General features: G+C 38.8%; 1 protein-coding gene across 2 annotated transcripts in view; it reads left to right on the forward strand.

The window, feature by feature from the left end:
- The window catches only part of LOC125676208 (uncharacterized), a 441,312-nt gene that overhangs the window by 387,072 nt on the left and 33,644 nt on the right, over nucleotides 1-20,596 (forward strand). The gene's annotated exons all lie outside the window — the stretch shown is intronic.

Here is a 20,596-nt window from a genome sequence, read left to right on the forward strand (position 1 = left end):
ACCTTTTTTTTCGTTGGGAAAAATACATTCACTTTGTAACCGTTGCCGAACTTTTTCGAATTCAACTTGTCATCACAGTTGTGTTAAGTAGGGCCATAAAAATATGTCAGAAGAAAAAAGCGTTATAAACAGATGAATTTGTGACAAATTCTGTACACACAACCCTTATATACCAAAAACAAAATATATGTATATATAATTAAGTGCATATTGACCTCCTATATATTTTTCACCAGACCGACAGTCTCTACATCAGCTGTATATCACGTGATCAAATATCAAGATAAAATCGTACCGTGAATGTATAAATCGTTCCATTGGCACGATATCCAGATATCAATGCAAGTTGAAGTTAATATAACTTCAAAACATATTAATTTCTTAATTTGAAAAGTGATTAGAGCAAGTTAATCGTGACTTGTAACATGTCTAATTTTTACATTGAATATGCAAGATGCGGCGATTTTTTAATATACGAACATGTTTTCTGTTAAAGCCACAACCTGTTCCCCTAACTTTCCTTTTGCACTGAAGTTCACATGTCACATAAATCAAACATCTTTCACTCAAAAACCTCGGGGTGTCGTGTCAATGATGAAATTTGTATGCACGGAAACCCTGCTTATGCAAATGAGTTCATTGTGAAAGTCACTATATACCTGGATATTAGGGGCGATATCAAGATCACAACATGATATGGATATTACTTTAGCATGTATGTTATATAAAGAAGGAATTGAAAATATTTCAATATCAAAGAGAATTAATATAACCCATTTGACTAAAACTTTTACACGATTGTGGTTTATTGTTTGACAGCGGTGGTAAATAACGAAAAATATTTTGACATTTCCAACCTCAAAAGGAAGGTAGATATGTACGTCATGACCTTCATCATGACGCATTTCTCATTGTGACGTCACTTAATGTACCAGTGCGGTAAAGTACATTTTTACAGCACTGGTATTGATGAGGAAAGTCTTAACTCAGCCGCGATCATGGTAACGTTTCTGTTTATGCACTTCGACATGAATATGCTCCCAAACAGCGTTGTCTGCATCTTGAAGTTTCTCCTTCAATTCCCAGGCTCATTGGTTTTGAGGACCTTGGTCGAGGTCGCTGGACATTTGATACATGATGTCTAAAGGACTCAACATTAATGCATTAGGAGTACAGCTCGTGGTTTCATGTTCAGCAGAGTGGTACGCCATCATCAGGTACGGTAAATGCGTATCTCAGTCCCGATGATGATGATCAACATATGCACGCAGCATGATTGTGGGTGTATTGTTAAATTTTTTAACCATACCATCTGACTTGGGATGGTATGGTGTGGTCCTAGTTTTCTTTATACCGGCGAACAGCTGGCTCTCATATTGTGCCTCCTGGTCTGAATGGATAGTATACTGGACGCCAAAGCGTGTAATGACTTGTTCCACGGTAATGCGCGCCACAGTTGCTGTCTCCATGTTCCGCATTGGGAAGCACTCCGTCCATTTAGAAAAGTAACCTGTGACAAGATATATTACTTGCCTCTTGCTTTTACGGGTAATTCTCTAAGAATGTCTGTGCCAATTCGCTCCATCGGAGCACCAGCTATAGTAATCTACATTGGGTCTCTCTTGTTTCGCATTGGAGCTTTACATCGGCTGCACTTATCACAACCAGCAATGTACGTCCTTACATCATCTTGAAGCCCAGGCCAGTAGTACCTCTGTCGAATCTTTGCAAGGGTCTTGCACACACCGAGGTGTCCTGATGACGTGTTGTCTTGGCTCATCATAACTGCCGTTCGCCTTTCCGACATTGGGAGTATGGCCTGCATTTTCTTTACCTTTTCTGGACTTTCCCATCTTCGGTATAGTATGCTTTTGTCAGTTCCAAAGAATTGAATAGTGACCACAAGGATTTCATTATTCTGTTCTCGCTACTTATTTCGGAGAACTCCAGTCGCTTGTTCGCCAATACCCAGTCTTTCACCTGCTTGATCTGTGCATCAGCATCCTGAAGACTGCGTTAAGATCCTAACCCATCCTTGGTAACCTGTGCAACAACCTTACCAGGGTGTTGTTTATCCCAGTCGGTCGTAAACCCTATTATTTGCATGGTTTGCGACTCAGAGCATCTGCGTTACGATGTTGGGTACCCGGGCGATGTTCAATCTTCATGTCAAACACACTTAGAGTATCTATCCAGCGTGCAACGTTACCCTCTGGGCATTTGAAGTTTAATAGCCAGCGTAAGGATCCATGGTCAGTGCGCACTGTAAAACGTTTACCGTATAGATAGTGTTTGAAGTGTTTACAAAAGTGCACAACTGCGAGAAAATCCTTTCTGGTAACACAATGCTGTCTCTCAGCTTTAGTTAAAGTTCGACTGGCATATCCAATAGGGCGTTCTTTTCCATTTATGCACTGTGACAGGACAGTGCCTATTGCAAAATTGCTGGCGTCTGTGTCCAGAATAAAAGGCTGTTTGAAATTTTGCATGGCTAAAATGGGCGCATTACACAAATGCATTTTAAGGCTGGTGAAAGCATCTTGACACTCTTGCGTTCAGACTAGTGCGTTGCTCTTGTCCGTCAGTTTACTTAAGGGTTTTGCTTTTTCGGCAATTTTTTCTATAAACCTCCTGTAGTACCCGCAGATACCTAGAAACGGCGGACCTCAGATACATTACAGAGCTCTGGCCAATCCCTAACAGCTTCTACCTTCTCAGGATCGGTGGAGATTCCGTCTTCTGTGATAACATGGCTCAAGTAAAGTACTCTGCGTGAAAAGAGGACACATTTCTTTGGTTTTAATTTTAGTCCGGCATCAACAAGGCGGTCAAACACCTTCGATAGGTTTTCAATCATGTCTTCAAATGTTTTCACTACGACTACCACATCGTCTAGATAGATTAGACAAATATCCCATTGAATACCAGCCATGACGACCTCCATTAACCTTTGGAAAGTAGTCGGTGAGCAGCTCAGTCCAATTGACATCTTACGGAATTGAAAAAGGCCTTTGCGCGTAACAAATGCTGTCATGGGTCGGTCTTCCTCCTTCGAGGACACCTGCCAGTATCCCGAACATAAGTCCAGTGTTGAAAACCATGCATTACTGGAAAGACTGTCCAGCGATTTATCAATACGCGACAATGGGTAGGTGTCTTTAATGGTCAATCCATTCAATTTCCGGTAGTTAACACATTACAACAAAGTACTACCATCTTTTATTCGTACCAAAACCACCCCTTCTGCCCAAATGTTTATCTATTTCCTCGGTAGCATGGTAAGGAACGTGCCGCAAGGGTTCCCTAATGGGGTGTGAGTTGCCAACATCTATTCCATGACCAACCACGTCCGTCGCACCCAAATTAGAGTTCCGGGTGCAAACGTATGAGAGTATTGTTGCAGAAACTCCCGCACTTTGGATTTCTGATCCTCTGTGAGGTCAGTGGTACAACGCCTTAAGAAATCTTCAAGCTTTTTATGCAACACAAAGCTATTCTTTGTCTTTTTATCTGCCTTGACTGCGCAGACGGATGATATTTCAGCAATGTGAGTGCCACTGTAAATGGTTCGACTTTCTGGCCCCATATTTAATACTCGAATTGGTACCACAATATCTTATTTGACTAAAGTCCATCCTACAAGGGTACCTGTGAACAAAAACTTTTCATTTGGTTCCACCAGACCATGAGTCAGCGGGATGCTTTCACCCTCTGGTGCACATATTCTCCCCTTTATGACTACCTCTTGATTTGTTGGTATTGTCAGTGTTTAGCGCTACAGTTCGGTAGCACCCATAGCTCCCTTCTTTTATAAGGTTATATTGTTTTCCTCTGATGCACATTTTCTTTTTTGCCACATCAACCGTGCATCCATTTTCGTCCATGAAATCAAGGCCAATGATTCCACCATTGTTCAGTTCTGCAACCACATCATCCAGTATACAAGGGAAGGCACATATCTGTTCTGGAAAGGTCCCCGTGCCACTTTTCTGGAGACAATTGCCACCAACATCCAGTATATCTCGGCAGAACGAACTCAATCTAGGTCGGTCCTCCTCTGGAATTCTACCCACAATTTTGTGGAGATTAGATCCACTCGTATCCACTAATAGCTTCGCCTTCACACCACAGACATCCATTTCAATGAACAGATCAGCTTCTACTTCGACTCGACTTGCTCCAACGGAAGCATTCTCGCCAGTCTTGATACTTCTGCTAGAAGCCTTGGCGTCGAAATCCTTAGTTCTCCCACCATGATTTTGTTGGTGTTCCGTAGTAGGGGACTTAAATGGATTCTTAGCTTTCCTTTGCACATGGTTAGCTCTACAATCTTTGCGCATATGTCCTGGCTTTCGACAAAAGTAGCATATTTTCTGTGTCCCAAATGTTTGATTTGATTCTATTTGTTTTGATTGGGGAGAACCTTCATTTCGTTGTGCTTTTAGTTCCCTCATCTCTCTCTATAATGTCTCAAACTTTGCACATAATTCTTCAAACATCGAGGCTGTTTTCCCAGCCATGGGTTCAGCGGTGGTGGGACGCGCGTAGTTCTTTTTCTCAGCTCTGTTGTAAGCTTCTAATTCGACAGCCAACTGAATAGCGTCATTAAGGTTTTTAGGACGTACCTGTTTAATGCGGATGCGCATTTCCGAGTCTATCAGGGCATCTACGAATTGGTCTTTGGACAATGTCTTCCTGATCTCAGCTGACGCAGTAGGGTAGGCTAATTTGGCAAGTCGACGAATTGCTTGCCCCAACTCTGGAAGAGACTCCCCTGCTCTTTGGCGACGCTCACGCATCTGCACCCTGTATAACTATGTTTGACTTTGAGGGGCAAATCGGTCTTCCATATATTTTACTAGTGTCTGATAATCGGGTTTTGCCCCCTTTGGCATGTTACCAAATACACGCTGTGTACTTCCTCGAAGGGAAACTGCTAATACAATCCCTTCTGGTTGTATTTCCATCCACTTATTCTGCACAGACTTCAAAATGCGCATAACAATCTAACCAAGGACCACTGCCATCATAGGTACGTTGCTGGTTTGATCGCTTGTCTCCATACTGGAAAATCCGCCAACGCATTGTCATCACTATGGGGACTGGTGAATCTTACTCTGCATCGCCTAGTTATCCCAGGGGGAAGAGAATCGTCTTGGTCGTCTCTGTAAGGTTCTTTGGGAGGAAGTCTAAGTCTAGGTTTATCGTTACGCGTTGCCTCTCCTTCTTCCTGATATAAATCAACTTTAGAAGTAGATTGTCGACCACTGTAAACGCGGGGTCGTGCTCCAGCGCCTCTACACATGCCCATGAGAGTTTGTTCACCAGACTTTTCTGTAAGGGTATGTGCATGCTTGGCTGACTCACTGTCAAGGGTTGGTGACTTTTCTTCTGTCTGTTGAAATACTCCTGAAAAACTGGATGCACCAACACCGGATTCTCTCACTTTGTCTTTCATGCTCGTTTTGACAGGTGTTGACGACTTGAAACTCTTATTCCTATGTTCTCTTTCAGCTCCGCGAGCTTCTCTTCTATCATGGAAAGCTCCTTGTCTATGTAGTTCATCGTGCAGCTATCTCAAGGAATCCCACCGTTGCCACCGAATTTTATGTAACATGCAGGAAAGGTCACTGCCTGTGAACCCCCGCGGGCTCGTACCCGTGATAATAACGGATAGCCCTGAGGTGCTGCAAATATGTACAATGCTGAGACTTAATCAGTTGTACTGCGCCTATATAGGATCTATTGACTGGTAGCGAACAAGTGAACTGGCAGGGACTTCCACACACCAGCACACTTTCACAAGGACAAGCAGGGATGCCCACACACCTACCCTTACGTATTGATAGGCAGGGATGACCGCACCACTATCACTATATTAATACTGGTTCTAATCATAGACAGTGGCAGAGATGTCCGCACACCAGAGCTCTACCACAAGACAGACAGGGATGTCCTCACACCTGAACTTGCGCAGTCACAAACAGGAATGTCCCCACATTTGTAGCTAAATGATGCCAAATCCAGATCAGTGTTGACCACACACTCTGTCAGTAATAAGCAGGTGATCGCACACTTACTACTAAGACATACAATATAAGTAGGGAAGTCCGCACACTTATACGTACCTTGTAGGGTTTGTCGGTCGAGATTTACCTCTAGAACCGTCAATTAACCCATCGTGTAGAAAAAACCTATATATCCGCTGTACCATATATGATCGGTAGTGTGCAATTACTTACAAATTAAAACAAAATACTAATCATACCCAAACTGGCTAATCTTTATAGAATCTACTATAGAAACACACGATGATTATAATGGTGTGTCCTTTAATTCAAAACTAACAATCCAGAAATATTTATTTGAGTATGTCTAATAAGTAATTAAAGATAACACGGGCGATAACTCTCGCAATAAAGATAACATAAGAAATACAGCTTTACGCTTCACTAACAAAGATACAATGCTGGATCCAGAAAATGTTCGACCTAGTCCCTATCTTTGCTCCTCACGGAAATGTTTACATCTGTCAAGGAAAAGCTTCAAACATACTGTGCGACTAATGCCATAGGTGGCGTAAATCAAATGTGGATTCTAAAGAATCCTAAAGAAGTTTTAGTAAATTTGAAATCGCAAAACCTTTCACAAATCAACATCAAAACGTATGACTTTTCAACACTTTACACGACCATTCAATTAGATACTAGACTTTTTCGCCAACAAAAACGTAAATATTCGTATCTAGCGATCTATCATCCAAAATATAATAGTTCCAACATCACTCTGATTCCACGCAAAAGTACTCGGAAGTTGAAGTAAGAAATATGCTTGAGTTCATCATTGACAATAACTTCGTAGTGGATGGTGATCAGGTCTTCCAACAGTCTGATGGAATTCCCTTGGGCACGAATTGTGCTACTCTGTTAGCTGACCTGTTTTTATATTCATATGAAGCAGAATAGAATTTATTCAAAATCTTCAATGTGAGAAGAAATATTGGTATTCAATTCGAATTTTAGATATAGCGATAACGTAATATATCTATTAAGAATACTAGTTTTCATTCATGCGTACATGTGATATATCCCTATGAATTCCAAATTAAAGTCACCACAGAATCGCCCACTTCTGCTCATACCTAGATGCTTTTGAAAGTATACATTAACGGCAAACTTACAACTCAACGTTTTGACAAACATGGTGATTTCAGCTTCTCCATCGTCAGCTTCCCATATTTGTGTAGCAATATTCCATTATCACCTGCATATGGTGGTCATATCTCAACTGATTCGATACGCAAGCGCTTGTTCTGCATATGATCAGTTTTAAAATCAAGGCAAGCTAGTGACAGACAAGTTGATGGTGCAGGGGTTTTAACAGTCTAGTTTCAAATCAGCCGTTTTAACGATCTAGTTTGCCAATACAACCTATCATTTGGTCAAGTGCTATCTAACGTGTTTCATACCGATTGTTAGGCCGTTCTCGGTACACTGAGTTTGACTATGACTAATGCCGTTTACCTGATCAAGATATAAGACACATAGTGGGTTTTACCGTTGGACAAGTGGTCATTACTCATCCAAGGCACCTGATTCCACATGTGGTATACCAAGGGATCCGCATTTGCCCAACCCACTATTTTGTATTGCTTATAGGAGTTATGAGATTGATCACTGTTAATTATTTTCACCTTTTATAATTCACAATTCTAAAGTATTCAGGAAGGTTAACGTTTTTGACAGACAGGACATTCTTCGTTTTCATCCCCTTTAATTTATCCATTTCAAATTTCCAAAGACGCCGAATAATGATAATAATTTGAAAAATGTTAGCAAAGCATCGATGCCATCTCCACTCTCCTTCTACTTCCAAATGTATGTCCCCACGTTCTTAAAGCTCACAAAACAGTAAATTGTATATAGGTTTACTTGTACTATCAAAGTTAGATTCGGGGAATATTTAGTAGATGTTCGCACTATTAACACTGACCAACACAGGTGGGGAAGTACAGATGTGAGGGGCATCAATTAGGACTCAAAACCGTATTAACAATACATGTATAACATACTAGAACGAAAGTAATACAAAAATAGATGCGCAAAACCTTGAACATACAGTAGTTTGCCATAATTTAGTTCCCGAAATGGCCGAAGCTTTGAAATCATGAATTGCTTGCTGTAACTTTCAGCTTAAAGAGCATGCAGACAATAATACATACTTACCTTGAATTACTAGTATTTTGCTATCTATCCTTTTGCTGTGATTACAGCTCTGATTCGCTTTGGAATACTTTGATATAGACTTTTTAGATAATGTGAAGGAAGCGATGCCCAAATTTCATTCACTACGCTTTTAAGATCGCTAGGAGGTTATAAATGTTGACTCGGGCTCCAGCTCCAACTCTAGCTCGAATTCAAAATCATACTCCTGGGAGTACGTGGTCAGATTCTAAGGTTATAAAACATTTCGAGTATGTACTCCTAGGAGTACTTACTCCAGTTTTCGAGCTCGTACTCAAAACTTTTTTTAATATGCACAAGTGGCCTTTTTTAGACTTCTTCCGTAATGGCGTCGCCCATGTGTTTATGTTGACGGCAGTTCACAGCAATATTCCAATCCTTATAAGAGTTATTTAGTGCCAGTACTTTGCTAAAACGTTCTAAATGACATTTTTAAAAAAGAAATATTCGTTGAATTAGATGTCATTTCTGTAAATATAAAGGGCTATATATATATATGCATGTATATCACCATTTTTACTGTGTATCATGTATATATCATAGACATTTACAACATAAAATTTCGCTGTCGTCTGCAGAGCTGTATAGCCAGTGGCGGATTTACAATCCCTGAAACATTAGGTTACAGACTACTAAATGTACCCCTATTTCAGTGTAGTGCCCGTTTATAAATAGAGTTTTTTTCTTAAAAATTCTTGGGCATGAATGTGGGGTGGATTTGTGTTTATTATAGGGCATAGATGGAAAGAAGAGGGTCTGGGAAAAAAAATTAAAAATATATAATAATGGGAAATTCTGCTCTTAAGTGTGTAGTAGGAAAGGAAGAGTGTAAATAGGCCATTGTTTACCTGCTTCTCAAAGGGAAAGGGATATATGCAGGGTAGGGGTTACCTGCGGTGTCATAACAGGACTTGCGTGCAGTGGATTTTCCTGAAATTCACAAATATGTTTTGACCTGAAATGCTCTAGGTCTGTATCAAACTTCACGTAAGTTGAGGCGGTGGAATTTTTTATATTAATTTTTATGTTATAAAGGAATGTATAGCAAAATAATTGGTAGGCTGTGTCCATTAAATACTTTACCATTTTCCCGTTCGCTCTCCGTTTACAGTAATGCGTTCACCGTTCACAAATCGCCGTTACACCAAAGTGAAAGGATTGATCTTCATAGCAAGGCAAAAATGAAAAAGGAACGTGTGCGTAAGAGTGAAAGTAAACTTTAATTTTCTGATATCAAAATTTAATTTATAAAGATCAAATGTCAGGATTATCAACTGTGAAAATTCAAGGAAAATTGCAGATCACTCACCAAAATAGAATAAATCATTTTCATTATATTACAAAACATAATTATTGTTTGGTTTAAAAGTGGGGGGGGGGGTGTTAGTTCTGAATGAGAGAAGAATGTGAGAACCTGTAGTTATGAATTCAACCCTTATACATGCACACGTTGCACAGGACGAGTGCTGGTACATGTACAAAACTTAGGCAGTTCAGTGGCGTAGCTTCCATTGAGGCAACCGAGGCAGCTGCCTCGGTAAAAGAAACCCACCTTTTACGTTGTTAAAATGTCGATAGCTTCTGGGGGGCTGCGCCCCCAGCCTCGATAATATTCGAACCCAAGCTACGCCTATGCAGTTTATGACAATCAATAAATACCTCACATCCCCCAACAATCCCCCCCACCCCACCCCCCCACCCCCCTCCCCAATTATCATTTTTGCATTTACAAGGTTGGGTAAAAGCACAATTTATTATTATAATTATTTTGTCTCACTTCACAAGAATTTTACACATGTCATATTTTTCCTTAAGCCCCCCCCCCCCTCTACTCCGCTATCTTAAAAAAGTAACTTGATGCTACATTTCAACTTGATGCTACATTTCAATGCACAATCGTGCCAAAATGTCAAACTGATTTGACAAGTATTTCTGATTATTTTACGCCTATGTTTATGAAAGGCATTATCGTCAATAAATGTATTTAATCCTTTCCCCAACCTTTGAAACTTTTGTATCGTTTGGTAGAGAGGTTAGAGCGTTCGCCCCGCATGCGGAAGACCGGGATTCGAATCCCGGCCGCGACAGACCTAAGTCGTTAAAACAGGTAGTGACAGTTCCATCTCCAAACGCTCGTCATAAGATGTAAATGTCACGGGTCCTCGGAGATTACCTTAAAAACGGATGACTCGTGTCACAGTAGGTGTGGCACGCTAAAGAACCCTCACTGCTCAATGACCGTAAGCGCCGAGCATAAGCTTAAATTTGAAGCCCTTCACCGGTCTTGGTGACGTCTCCATATTAGTGAAATATTCTCGAGCGAGACGTTAAGCAAGATACAATCAATCAATCAATCAATCTCTAATATAAAGATGTAATTTTTCTCGTACATTTCTGTCCTACATATAATATACGTGTAGTTCAGTATACAATAAACAGTTTTATCCGCATCAAATATATACAAATATATATTGCACAATCTAAATGTAATTCATGGTGACACTATTTTGTACATACATTAATTCTGAGATTATTTCCTCAGGTCGATATACTCACAGGGGCTAAGCCGGCCCAAAACGGGCTTAGCCACTGTGGATATACTGTACATGTAGTTGCAATATAGTGAATTACACAAAATATACGTGGGAATGAACCTTTTATACTATTTAGAAGCGTTCAGGCATCAACACGAGGTACCTATACCACCCTTTTAACGATCATTTCATGAGAAATAGACATACATATGTATTCAGAATTGTAGAACATTCAGTTCTCGAATCGATTATATATATATATATATATATATATATATATATATAAAACTCGAAACACTTTGTTGAAATATTTCCACCGTGTTACCGGTCTTCTTCAGTCGTGTTTCGACTGAAGAAGACCGGCAACACGGTCGAAATATTTCAACAAAGTGTTTAGAGTTTTTTTCTGTATTTTACTTCCAAAAATGAGACTTTAAATATATATATATATATATATATATATATATATATATATATATATATATATATATGAAATATTTCGATGCAGTGTGTATCATTTATGATCCTCTTAAATGTACATTAAATAACTGTATCCCATTTCCATTCTCAGTGACCGTGTAGCGTGTGACAGCGTGGCGAGAATTCCATCGTCATCGAAAGCAAGTTTTTTGACTTGCCTAGATGGTCGAGCGGTCTAGCGCGCTGGTTACATGCTGGTGGGAGATTTGGTTCTGCAGGTCGTGAGTTCAACCCCGGGTAGGGGCGGAAGTGGGTATCCAAATAAAGTGAAATTTTCTGTGCTTTTTAAAACACTAAAAAGGCCACGACACTGTTGGTTATTTAAAACTCAAATTTTCGACGCAACCCGCGTCTTTATCAAGAGACGTATATTACATAAACAAAATAACACACACGACGAAAAACGACAAACTTGTATCAATAAACTACATTGGTAACAAGAATGATACACTGTTGATAAACTGCCTTTTCGGTGCTTTTATAAATTTCTTTACTGGCCTTGTATCTTCTCAGGTGTTGTTGGGTTTTCGTGCTTATATATATATATATATATATATATATATATATTCCCTACCTTTGTTATAAAATAAGTACAATCAAGGGTAAAATCCAAAATATTCCGCTTTGCGTTCACCGTAGAAGTAGAACGTTTCAGGGGCAGTAACACCCCCCCCCCCTAAACTTATAGAATTTAAGGTAAATCATGTATCTTGTTTAGAAAAATGTAAACGATAAAAGAAAGCAATAATTTCTTTTACTCTCAGAGAATTAATGACAAAATTTTGATTTATCTAATAACTTTTTTTTGGGAGAACTTACTTTTTTTCCAAAAACCCTTAAAATTTGAGTTATTTCATCAATTTCACATTAAAAATGACAGAAAATAGTAAAAATGACTACATAGGACATATCTCAAGCCCTATAAAAGCTGTAAAATCCAACCTAGAAATCTCAGCGTTACTAGTAATTGAAGGAGGGGTGGAATTGGAAGGTTCCGCTGAGTTGGAGATGATATGTCTGGCAGCTGACGCAAGAGATCCATAATGGTGTGTGGTAGGAATATATATTTTGCAAAAACATCATCTGTAGATAATTCTTCTAAAGGGTTGCATGATCTGTCTCTGATATTGTGTGGAGCACGTTTCCTAATTGGCATTTGTCGGAATGCAGCCATTTTTATAAAAGCAAACGACACTTTGAGTACATACTTTAAATCTCAAGTAAGCTATTGAGCTTACTCGAGATTTAAGTATGGCATACTCCATTTGGAGTATGATTTCCTTACTCAAAAGTTTTATAACCCACATTTCGAGTATGTGCTCCGGCTCAAAATTTCAAGACAACTTTCGAGCCTGATTTGGAACCAGAGCTTGAGCCAGTTTTTATAACCTAAAATCATTTGGAGCCATACTCCAAATCTTTTTTTCGAGCTAGAGTTGGAGCTGGAGCCCGAGCCAACTTTTATAACCTCCTAGCCAGACTTGTTGTTTATTTTATTTATACAGCGTTTGATTCGGATTTCCAGAACACTTCATACATTTTCTATTATGCTTAGATCAGGACGTTGTGCAGGCCAAGGTAGAGTTCCAATATTATTTGTCTGTTTTCCAGGCATTCTATTGTCTTGATACGTGACAAGGGCGTTATCTTATTGAAATATCTGAGGAAGGTTTCCAAAGTTTTTAGCTCACCTGAGCTGAAAGCTCAAGTGAGCTTTTCTGATCGCCTGCTGTCCCTCGTCTGTCTGTCCGTCTGTCTTACCGTCTGTCTGTCCGTCTGGCAACTTTTTACATTTTCGACATCTTCTCCAGAACCACTGGGCCAATTTCAACCAAACTTGGCCAAAAGCATCCTTGGGTAAAGGGCTTTCACATTTGTTCAAATGAAGGATCATGTCCATTTCAAAAGGTAGATAATCACAAAATTACGGCGGGGTTATTTAAAAATCTTTTTCTCAAGAGCCACTGGGTCAGAAAAGCTGAAATTTACATGAAAGCTTTCTGATATAGTGCAGATTCAAGCTTGTTAAAAATCCTGCCCCCCGGGGATACGATGGGGCCACAAGGGGGATCAAAGTTTTGCATACAAATATATAGGGAAAATCTTTAAAAATTATTCTTCACAAAAACTACTGTGCTAGGAAAGTGGAAATTTACATGAAAGCTTCATGACATAGTGCAGATTCAAGTTTGTAACAATCAAGGCCCCCGGAGATAAGATGAGATGACAATAGGAGATCAATTTTTACATACAAATATAATGGGGAAATCATTAAAAATCACTGAAAAATCAATGGGCCAGAAAAGTTTACATTCACACAAAAAGCTTCTGACCTAGTCCAGATTTAATTTTGAAAAATCCATGGACTCTGGGAGTAGACTGGGGTCACAATAGGGATAAAAATTTTACATGCGAATATATAGGAAAAATCTTTAAATATGAGCCAAGGTGACGCAGGTGAGCGATGTAGCCCATGGGCCTCTTGCTTGATACGACTGGCCACAAGTTATTGTCTAAAGTTTCAATATAGATATTGGAATTCATGTTTCCATTGATAAGTGTTATTGTTCCAATGTCATTATATGTGATACAGCCCCAGAACATAGCTGATATTCTACCTCTCTGTCCATAAACATTCCAGTGCATTCCCCCACTAAACGTTCAATCGATTTCCGCCACACATTTTTTTTGTCCTCTCCAATTACCACTTTAGTCTCATCACTAAAAATAACCTTGGACAAGTTATTTTCAGCTATCCAGCACAATATTTGTCGACAAAAACTGATGCGACAAGATCTTATATCCCTCCTTATCGTGATTTTCTTAGAAACAATGTGTCTTTTTTAATCATTTTCAAATAATCGTCTTCCAACAGTCCTAGAAAAATATTTTTCAACATAATTGTTGTTACATTTAGTTGTGAAGTCTTCCAGAATCTGTCTTTGGTTGTTCCGGACCATCCGAAAAAGTCGACGATCGGCTCTACTTTCAGTTTTTCTCCGCCTGCCAGTTCTTGAAAGATTTTCCTCATTTCCCCTTTTCTTCACCCGTTTAAAAAATATTTACAGTCTTGGGATTAACTTCAGTAATTTTTGCTATTTTGTGACCCGAATAAGCTTTTTTGAATAAACTAACAATGATTTTTCTAACGTCCGGTGTCAAATCTTTTCCACGGCGACTCATTTTTTAAGCAGACGATAATATCAACAAACAAAACGGAATTAAAATTTGAAAATTAAATTTAAAACTGTAATCGGTGTCAATGTTTTTATCCGAGTACAGCAAATTGCGATTTGTAAACGTATTGTTAATTTGAGGAGCCATTATATTTTCGCCAATACGAGTTACAGAAACACCCGCCGCCATTTTGGGAACTAAATTATGGCCAACTGCTGTATGTCAAGGGATAGTGTCAAAGGGTTTATCAGATCTCTATTTTCTCAAGAATTAGTCATGCAATTGCATTCGAATGTATAATGCCAAGTTCCTCGTAGAGAAGTCACAATAAAAATATGTTCATGGAATCAATTGACGCCGTAAATTATTACTACACGGCAAATACTATGAGTCGATATCCTAGAAACTAGAACGAGGTTTTATCACAAAATTAAAACACAATGCTGGGGAACCCATTATAAGGGGCTTGTCTATATCAGCAGGGCAATCAAATGAGGATATTTCATGAGCTTTGATGTCATATTAGACTGGCGACTGGCAAGGTCTTCCATCCTGATGACTAACGGTAACATTTGACTACATGGTTCGTAATGGTACTTCACCCGACGTTAGTGAATCATGTTATACATCATGCAATCCAATCTCGAATCGAGGTCCTTGTTACAGTAGAAGGAACCCATTGACGTTGTCTTTCTCACATGTGTAAACTGACTAAAGTGACTAGAATAGCAAGCAGCATGTTTCATTCCGCATTTATGTATCTTAACCTCATATTTTGTATCACCAATAGCAGTCACAGATATCCATGTGTTATCGGTGTTGTTTGCATATCTAATAATGCTTGCACGGATGACACGTCGCAGTTAGCGGAAGTATTGAGGTACTTTACATGGCCGTAGGAACCGGGGGGCACGGGGGGTGGGGCGTGACCCCCCTAATATTTTCCCCCAAAAAATTCATATTGTAAAATTCACATATAGTGTAATGTATAATTATTTTTAAGCAGAAAGTTCATTTAATTCAATGAGACTCAGAGTCAGTCAGTGTGACTGTCCTTTAGCTTAAATAAAAAAAAATATTATGAAAAGCACTTAATGCTTTAACATTTCTTAGGGCATCATCCAAAAGGTCGTAATCATGAGGTAATGGTTCGGTTCTCGTTCCCAGCTCCGCATCTAGCGTCAAACCTATGATATGTAGTGACTGCTGCTTTGCCAAGTGCCCGGCACTAGTGTCGTTTAAAGTCCTTTACCGGTATTTGTTGACGACTCATACGAGTGAAAAAATCTTGCAAGGGACGACTGATCAAAAGGTATCTAATATGTGTGACCTTGACTAACTTTCAAGGTCTAATAATTCATTAGATAGTTTGCTAATAGAAACTTCGTCTTGATACAAAAATGTCTATGCCCAACTGCCCTAATACCAGTTCAACGTTTGTACATATTTAAAATCTTTTTGTAAAGCTAATATGATGAATTGTTGACTTTTTTATCATCACAGTTTTTATGGTAAAGGTAAACCCGACAATGTGTGAAGTACTATTTATCAGTGACGTAACACCCCCAATATAAAATATATACGGTACCAATTTTGATGCACCAGATGCGCATTTCGACAAATAATGTCTCTTCAGTGATGCTCAACCGAAATGTTTGAAATCCGAAATAACAATGAAGTTTTACAGCTATTATAGCCAAAAAACAGCGTGCCAAAAAAGTGGAGTCAAATTCGTCTAAGGATAAGAGCTATGCATGAGGGAGATAATCCTTAGTTTTCAAATGAATTTCTAAATTTTATAACAGCATTTAAATATACATTCGTATTTTCAAGCTAGTAACGAAGTACTTAGCTATTGGGCTGTAGAGACCCTCGGGGAGTAACTGTCCACCAGCAGAGGCCTCGACCCAGGGGTCGACGTAGGTTATGACGTGTAACAACTTTTTCAAAGCTTGTAAAGTCTCAGGCTGTCAAGACCTGTTTCATTCTTGGTCCAAGAGTAGACACTATCGTATCAGTGTAAGATCAACCTTCCGCAAGGTTTTAACTTTGATTATATTTCACAATGTATGCCCAAACGGACGAAAGAAAGGCATTTTTCGAAAAAATGCACGAAGAAGCAAGGGATGCAGGAAAAAAGGGATGGGGAGCACTAAGTTTACTTGTTAGACTCAAAAGGCAATTTTTAAAGAAATATCCTCTTCCAACAAGCATACCTAATATCCCAACTTCGAATATTCGAAAAGATGCTGTTTCATCAGAGTTTTATCCAAATGATGCTCCTTCTGAGCTTATCCCGATTCAGATATACGGTGATGGGAATTGTTTATTCAGAACTCTCTTTTTTGTGTTTGGACATGAGGACAATTTTAAGGAAATGAGGGTACAAATTGTGTTTGAACTTGTTTGAAACCTGAAGCGCTATAGGAATAAAAACACTTTTGTGACCATGTCCACAAGCAAAAGTTCACTTCAATATGTCTTTGAAAGTTCCCTGTCAGAAAAGTGTTTAATTACTGGTGATTTGATTCTTTAGTTACAAAAGGAAACAATAAAAACAACCCAGAACGGTTACTATTCAAGCCTTTTACATGTGTTCGTAGCTTCTAACGTTTTGCAGAAATCAATCATGTCGATTTTCTCCGAGGTGCAAAACCCTGGTGTAAACAGACAAGATCATAATCAGCTTATTGTTCCTCTTGACCGTGCTGATGCTAAAGAGTATCAGGATGATATCCACATAATGTGGACTCAAACAATTGCTACAAAAATAGATGGTTGGACACCTAATCATTTTGTTACCTGTATTCACAAGCATGAGGAACCTCTTTCAAAGCGTTCGAGGTTATCCTTTGAGGATTCTGAACCTCATCGCTCATTTGAACCAAAACAATCACAAAATAGTCCTTCCCCACTCTTGGAGTCTAACACAAATGAGGAGTCTATTGCGACAGGTAAATTGGGGAAAACTGCAAACAAAGAAACAGACAAACATGTTAAGGTTGCTTCCTTTATTGATTCTTCTTCTTCTTCAGAAGATGATATCTCAGAAATACCAGTTCAAAAGGCCCAGGTTGTACATGAAAAATGGCATACACCAGAGATCGGTAGTACCCCAAATCAACCACGGAATATTTTCTTTCCAGCAAAAAAGTTTGGTAAAAAGATGAGATCTTTCAATGCCTCCTAGTTTGATCGGTAGTCTTGGTTACGTTATGTAGAAATCAAAGATGTTGTATTCTGTTTGCCTTGCATAAAATCATTTCAGAAGAAGACTCTCAATTGTCACAAGAAAGAAAAAGCTTTCATATCAAGTGGTTTTAAAAACTGGAACAAAGCAACCACAAAATTCGCCACACACGAGAAAAGTGATTGCCATAAAGAGGCAATGGAAAGGGGGTTTACGATAAAGGAGGAGGTTGAAGATGTTGGCGAATGTCTTTCAAAGACGCACGAAGTCGAGAAGAAGTCTAACAGAGAAAATTTGCTTAAAATCACAAACATTTTGAAGTTTTTTGCTCGACAAGGAATTGCTCTTCGGGGTGACAAAGACGAGAAAATCTCGAACTTTAATCAACTTCTCATGCTAGAGGCTAAACGCGATCCCCAGCTTCAGGAATGACTACAACGCAAGACAAATAAGTATGTTGCTCCAGATATACAAAATGAAATTTTGCAGGTGATGGGGTTGCAGGTTTTGCGACAAATTGTTGCTTTCATCAAATCGTCTGAATTCTTTTCAAAAATGGCAGACGAAACACGAGATATTTCCAACAAAGAGCAACTTGTTTTATGCATTCGATGGGTTGATAAAAATTTTACCGCTCATGAAGATTTATTAGGGATGTACTGTCTTTCTGACATTGTGGCTAATTCAATAACCCTATAGCTAGCAATTAAAGATTCCGTTTTAAGGTTCGATCTGCCTATCAACAAAGAACGAGACCAGTGTTATGACATGGCTGCTTCTATGGCTGGTTCAAAGACAGGTGTTGCAACACAAATTCATGCACTTGAACCCAGAGCCCTTTACATACACTGTTATGGTCATGCTCTTAACCTAGCTTGCAGTGATTCTATTAAGGGATGTAAGTTGCTTAGAGACACCCTGGACATTGCAAAGGATATAACAAAGTTGATTAAAGAATCTCCAAGAAGGGAGATGATTGATTTTCAATACATTAAAAAAATGCCCAAAATCTAGAGAAAACGTCAGTGGGAATAAGGGTTTTGTGTCCCACAAGATGGACAATAAAAGCCGACACATATTTGAGCATTTTGTCAAATTATGAAATTCTAAGAAATGTTTGGAATGAAAGCCTCCAATACGTGCGTGAGGTAGAAATGAGAAACAGAATTAGGGGAGTGGCTGCTTATATGTGCAGGTTTGATTTCTTCTTTGGGTGTTTACTGAGTGAAAAACTTTTACGTTATAGTGATAAGTTGGCAAGGGCTCTGCGGGCTCCAAATCTCTCGGCGCGTGATAGTCAAAAAATGGCATCAACGACAATGAGTGGTTTGCAAAGTTTTCGAGATGAGACAATCTTCTCTCAGTTTTACGAGGACGTTATTGAAAAAGCAAAACAGATGAACATCGATGATCCTGTTCTTCCTAGAAAACGCAAAATTCCTCGTAAACTTGATGATGGGACAGCAGCAAATGCTTTTTCATCGTGTGCAGATATGTATAGGGAAGATTTCTACGAGGCATTATATCTGCTTTTAGCTGGCATAAAATCTAGATTTGACCAACCAGGTTACAAAGCTTATGTTAATCTTGAAAACCTCGTAATTAAGGCTTGCACAGGTCAAACGTTTGAAGAATTCAATTTTGTCACGACCCTATATGATACAGATTTGAAGCCAATGGATCTTCACTGCCAGCTTATAATGTTAAAGACTGTTTTGCCAAAAGACTTTACGCCAGATATACCAAGTGTGGTTGAATTTTTCAGACATTCAAATGAAAAAAGTCTGTTTGCCGAGATCCTCAATTTTGGTACTTCCTGCAATTAACGCTACCAGTGAGCGCTCATTCAGCGCCTTGAAAAGATTGAAAACATCACTGAGATCAACAATGAGCCAAATACGAATAAATAATTTGCTTTTATTGCATGTTCATAAAAATGAGACTGATGAACTGAATCCAGAAAAAATAGATGAGGAGTTCGTAAGTGAAAGTGAACACAAACTGGCGATTTTTGGAAAGTTTACCGAGTGCTAAATACCTCATGACTCAGAAATGATTGATAACAAAATGATAAAGATAAAAAAAAGATTTAAAAAAATCCTTAACACCCCCTCCAAAAAATAAAAACAAACAAAAATTAAATTTAAAGTTGAGGGGTTTTCTGGGAAACTAATTAGATTCTATGTACATAATTAGATTTATGTACATGACGTACACCTCAATGCTTGCACATATTTATGCAGTTATCTTTTTACTAATGGTTTTGTCGATATCACTTTTTTGTCGTAAATTACTTTGGTGTGGTGCCCCCCCCCCCCCCCCCCCAAGTGAAATTGCTTCCCACGGGCCTGCTTTATATTATCCAAATGCAAATCTTGATGTTTGTTTTACATCGCGTCGATGATTTTTCACTCATCTTGAAACGTCACCAGCTGTAGCTGAAGTATCACCTATGCTTATGTCTAAGGGCCGTAGTGTTGAGTGTTCTTTAACTATTTGCCTATCACGCCGCCTATCACGTAACAGTAGCATTTGCTTTCGCCGCTGAATGATGACGTTGCCCTTTTCCCCACAGCGCTTTGGAGTTGATTTGTGAAAATTCGGAATTTTTAACACATTTCTTCACAACGTTTTTCATTGTTATATATTCGGTTAGTTTATCGCGGATAGTTCTGATAAAAGATGATACGTTAAGACTGTCGAATCGGGAGTGGAAGCAAGTGAAAAATTACGATAAATATAGGGTAAAATATTTTCTTGTGAAAAGATTTATAATACAAAATTTGCCCTTTTTTCTCCTTCTTTTTTATTAATTATTCTACATGTTTGTTTGTATAACAAAGAAATACCACGATTGAAGACTTCCTTATCTACTAGTATTTTTAAAAAATCATATCAATATACAGTGTACCTACATTTCCAACGTTATTGTTTTTCCTTCGATATGCTCTATATATTATTTGTTTTAAGAT

Source organism: Ostrea edulis, chromosome 3, assembly GCF_947568905.1.
Source record: "Ostrea edulis chromosome 3, xbOstEdul1.1, whole genome shotgun sequence".
NCBI lineage: Eukaryota > Metazoa > Mollusca > Bivalvia > Ostreida > Ostreidae > Ostrea > Ostrea edulis.